General features: G+C 48.5%; 4 non-coding genes and 1 pseudogene across 4 annotated transcripts; all 5 read right to left on the bottom strand.

Moving 5' to 3' along the window:
* Positions 1 to 210: 210 nt before the first annotated feature.
* On the bottom strand, positions 211 to 369 carry LOC131535490 (U1 spliceosomal RNA). The gene has a single exon (XR_009269640.1). It is a non-coding gene; the product is annotated as a U1 spliceosomal RNA (small nuclear RNA).
* A 930-nt stretch (positions 370 to 1,299) lies between these two features.
* LOC131535493 (U2 spliceosomal RNA) lies at positions 1,300 to 1,483 on the bottom strand. The gene has a single exon (XR_009269642.1). It is a non-coding gene; the product is annotated as a U2 spliceosomal RNA (small nuclear RNA).
* Positions 1,484 to 2,356: 873 nt separating this feature from the next.
* On the bottom strand, positions 2,357 to 2,516 carry LOC131535491 (U1 spliceosomal RNA). The gene has a single exon (XR_009269641.1). It is a non-coding gene; the product is annotated as a U1 spliceosomal RNA (small nuclear RNA).
* Positions 2,517 to 3,431: 915 nt separating this feature from the next.
* On the bottom strand, positions 3,432 to 3,616 carry LOC131535494 (U2 spliceosomal RNA). The gene has a single exon (XR_009269643.1). It is a non-coding gene; the product is annotated as a U2 spliceosomal RNA (small nuclear RNA).
* An 863-nt stretch (positions 3,617 to 4,479) lies between these two features.
* LOC131535492 (U1 spliceosomal RNA) lies at positions 4,480 to 4,634 on the bottom strand (annotated as a pseudogene).
* Positions 4,635 to 4,871: the final 237 nt, after the last annotated feature.

The following is a 4,871-nucleotide window of genomic DNA, read 5'->3' as shown; positions in this document are numbered from 1 at the left end:
CCTGGTTTTACAACATATTATTCCTAAAAATTGAGCGCAAGCGACTTTGTTTTCACACACGCCGATATGACAGAACCGTCAGACTGTACAACCCTCTGGATCGCTGACTAGCCAGAACAAAGAAAAGAAGAACAAAGACACAAAAGAAAACAAAGACGCTAAACAAGAACAAAGACACAAAAGCAAAAAGATTTATTTAACCAGCTCTTTCAGGGAGAGCGAACGCAGTCCCCACTACCATAAATTATGCAGTCGAGATTCCCACATTTGGGGAATTCGCAGGGGTCAGCACGTCCGAGTGCAATGGCCGAGCCTCGCCTCTGGGTGAACCGCCTTCTTGATCATGGTGTCTCCCTGCCAGGTAAGTATGAAGACTCAAGCTGCCAGTCAGGGCTACCATTTCCTCTCGACCATCCTCATCAACGGTGACCCCACCCCTATCAAAGGATTCGGCATTCCCAACCCCGATCCCGGAATTCCCATCCCAACCCAACCCAACCCTCCCTCCCTCCCTCCCTCCCTCCCTCCCTATCCTCTCATTGAGATCATCAGCTCATTAGTTCTCTCCCTAACGAGTTGGTGATCTCAATCGGTGTGTTATATAAGGGAGACATGCAAATGGCGCCCAGGACTTCAATTGAGAGCCAATGTTTTAGATGATCCCTTTAATCAAACAAACCTGATCCGACGATCAGCTCGTTAGTGGAAGACCCGAGACCTCAGGTGAGAGATCTCAATAAACGGCAACCACTGCTATAATAAAATAAAATACCTAACTACATAATACTATTATTGTTAGAAATTGCAACAAAATCAAAATAGAAATATAAACTTTGAACTGCGGGTTTTGCCTGGCCAGAGGAGAACAGGCCCTCTCGACGGAGTCTGATTTCTCCCAGGTTTTTTTCTCCATTCTGTCACAGAGGGAGTTTTGGTTCCTTGTCGCTGTCGCCTGGCTTGCTCAGTTGGGGACGCTTAATTTCTAGCGATTATCACGATTTGATTGCACAGATACCATTTAAACTAAACTGAGCTAGACAATGACATGTCTGAATTCAATAATGAAATGCCCTTTAACTGAAAATTGAGTGTTTAATCTTACCATCATACATTACTGACATTCTGTCTTCCAATTTGATACTGTTAAGTGCTTTGACACAATCTGTATTGTTAAAAGCGCTATGTAAATAAAGGTGACTTGACCGCTTAGCTGCGAGACCAGACCTCCGTGGGAGGCGAGGCAAGGCCCCTCCTTATTTGCTCTGCTATTCTTCACAAAAAGCGGCAATCCCCGAAAAGGGGAAGCACACCGCTCCTGGAGACACTGCAATACCAGGCCGACAAGGGAGTGGACGGAGCAAGCCTGCCCAGCTCCGGATCCAAAAATCAATTTAATATGCAGTCCTCGGTAGGGGACGATCAGATATTAAACTGATAAGAACAGATACTACACTTGATCTTAGCCAAAAGGCCGAGAAGCGATGACCCTGAGACGCAGCGGGAGGAAGCCAGAAACGGCCACGCCCATCCAGGCCGCGTCAGTCACAGAGACCTGAAACGCCGGGGACGGTAGCACCTCCCCGCCTGCGACGGAAAGTACGGCATCGCCCTAACTCCCAAACGGCTTGTCGAGAGCCAAGTGCCTTATGTCATCGGATCTTGGCTCGAGCCGAACGAGAGGCAGGTCTCGGATCGGCTCGTCGCACTGACGAGATTTTCGCTATTTTGGGTTTTGTCGAAAACCTACTTTTGCAAACTAGCACCAGGCATTTGGCCCAGTCCGCCCAAGCGGCTCAGAAAGATTCTCTGGAGTCTGACTGTCAATAATCCAGCAGAAAAGCGGAAATTTCCATTCTCCTTGGCGAGGGACCTCAAAACGCTCGCAGGTCGTGTGGCCGAGGTTGCTAAAATGGCTATAACTCGAGAAAGGAATGAGATCGTTTCACCCAAATCGGCACACCCATGTACGGGCCCAATCTGTGGTCAGGCGAAAAGGGCGCCGCAGTGGCCACTTGGTGGCGCCATGAGACTAAGAAAAAGCATACTGATATAGAAAGGACACCCAAACAAGCATGAAAACTGCTACAGTTGGGCAACAGTCAGTCTGATCGACTTGAAAAGTGAGGTCTGTGAGAAATTGAAACTAAATGGCCCATCAGGGTGGGGCGGACTTTTGAAGAGCGCAAGCGACTTTGTTTTCACACACGCCGATATGACAGAACCGCTCGACTGTACAACCCTCTGGATCGCTGACTAGCCAGAACAAAGAAAAGAAGAACAAAGACACAAAAGAAAACAAAGACGTAAACAAGAACAAAGACACAAAAGCAAAAAAGATTTATTTAACCAGCTCTTTTCAGGGAGAGAGCGAACGCAGTCCCCCACTACCATAAATTATGCAGTCGAGATTCCCACATTTGGGGAATTCGCAGGGGTCAGCACGTCCGAGTGCAATGGCCGAGCCTCGCCTGGGTGAACCGCCTTCTGATCATGGTGTCTCCCTGCCAGGTAAGTATGAAGACTCAAGCTGCCAGTCAGGGCTACCATTTCCTCTCGACCATCCTCATCAACGGTGACCCCACCCTATCAAAGGATTCGCATTCCCAACCCCGATCCCGGAATTCCCATCCCAACCCAACCCAACCTCCCTCCCTCCCTCCCTCCCTCCCTCCCTATCCTCTCATTGAGATCATCAGCTCATTAGTTCTCTCCCAACGAGTTGGTGATCTCAATCGGTGTGTTATATAAGGGAGACATGCAAATGGCGCCCAGGACTTCAATTGAGAGCCAATGTTTTAGATGATCCCTTTTAATCAAACAAACCTGATCCGACGATCAGCTCGTTAGTGGAAGACCCGAGACCTCAGGTGAGAGATCTCAATAAACGGCAACCACTGCTATAATAAAATAAAATACCTAACTACATAATACTATTATTGTTAGAAATTGCAACAAAATCAAAATAGAAATATAAACTTTTGAACTGCGGGTTTTGCCTGGCCAGAGGAGAACAGGCCTCGACGGAGTCTGATTTCTCCCAGGTTTTTTCTCCATTCTGTCACAGAGGGAGTTTTGTTCCTTGTCCGCTGTCGCTTCTGGCTTGCTCAGTTGGGGACGCTTAATTTCTAGCGATTATCGCCGATTTGATTGCACAGATACCATTTAAACTAAACTGAGCTAGACAATGACATGTCTGAATTCAATAATGAAATGCCCTTTAACTGAAAATTGAGTGTTTAATCTTACCATCATACATTACTGACATTCTGTCTTCCAATTTGATACTGTTAAGTGCTTTGACACAATCTGTATTGTTAAAAGCGCTTATGTAAATAAAGGTGACTTGACCGCTTATAGACCAGACCTCCGTGGAGGCGAGGCAAGGCCCTCCTTATTTGCTCTGCTATTCTTCACAAAAGCGGCAATCCCCAAAAGGGGAAGCACACCGCTCCTGGAGACACTGCAATAGGAGTGGACGGAGCAAGCCCCTGCCCAGCTCCGTGATCCAAAAATCAATTTAATATGCAGTCCCCGGTAGGGGACGATCAGATATTAAACTGATAAGAACAGATACTACACTTGATCTTAGCCAAAAGGCCGACCCCTGAGACGCAGCGGGAGGAAGCCAGAAACGGCCACGCCCATCCAGGCCGCGTCAGTCACAGAGACCTGAAACGCCGGGGACGGTAGCACCCTCCCCGCCCGCGACGGAAAGTACGGCATCGCTTCCTAACTCCCAAACGGCTTGTCGAGAGCCAAGTGCCTTATGTCATCGAACTTGGCTCGAGCCGAACGAGAGGCAGGTCTCGGATCGGCTCGTCGCACTGACGAGATTTTCGGCTATTTTGGGTTTTGTCGAAAACCTACTTTTGCAAACTAGCACCAGGCATTTGGCCCAGTCCGCCCAAGCGGCTCAGAAAGATTCTCTGGAGTCTGACTGTCAATAATCCAGCAGAAAAGCGGAAATTTCCATTCTCCTTGGCGAGGGACCTCAAAACGCTCGCAGGTCGTGGTGGCCGAGGTTGCTAAAATGGCTATAACTCGAGAAAGGAATGAGATCGCTTTCACCCAAATCGGCACACCCATGTACGGGCCCAATCTGTGGTCAGGCGAAAAGGGCGCCGGCAGTGGCCACTTGGTGGCGCCATGAGACGAAGAAAAAGCATACTGATATAGAAAGGACACCCAAACAAGCATGAAAACTGCTACAGTTGGGCAACAGTCAGTCTGATCGACTTGAAAAGTGAGGTCTGTGAGAAATTGAAACTAAATGGCCCATCAGGGTGGGGCGGACTTTGAAGAGCGCAAGCGACTTTGTTTTCACACACGCCACGATATGACAGAACCGTCAGACTGTACAACCCTCTGGATCGCTGACTAGCCAGAACAAAGAAAAGAAGAACAAAGACACAAAAGAAAACAAAGACGCTAAACAAGAACAAAGACACAAAAGCAAAAAGATTTATTTAACCAGCTTTTCAGGGAGAGCGAACGCAGTCCCCACTACCATAAATTATGCAGTCGAGATTCCCACATTTGGGGAATTGAGGGGTCAGCACGTCCGAGTGCAATGGCCGAGCCTCGCCTCTGGGTGAACCGCCTTCTGATCATGGTGTCTCCTGCCAGGTAAGTATGAAGACTCAAGCTGCCAGTCAGGGCTACCATTTCCTCTCGACCATCCTCATCAACGGTGACCCCACCCCTATCAAAGGATTCGCATTCCCAACCCCGATCCCGGAATTCCCATCCCATCCCAACCCAACCCACCTCCCTCCCTCCCTCCCTCCCTCCCTCCCTATCCTCTCATTGAGATCATCAGCTCATTAGTTCTCTCCCAACGAGTTGGTGATCTCAATCGGTGTGTTATATAA

The sequence above is a fragment of the Onychostoma macrolepis genome, unplaced genomic scaffold (assembly GCF_012432095.1).
Source record: "Onychostoma macrolepis isolate SWU-2019 unplaced genomic scaffold, ASM1243209v1 Scaffold300, whole genome shotgun sequence".
NCBI lineage: Eukaryota > Metazoa > Chordata > Actinopteri > Cypriniformes > Cyprinidae > Onychostoma > Onychostoma macrolepis.
Note: the sequence above shows the minus strand (reverse complement) of the source record. Positions and strands in the feature narration are given on the sequence as shown.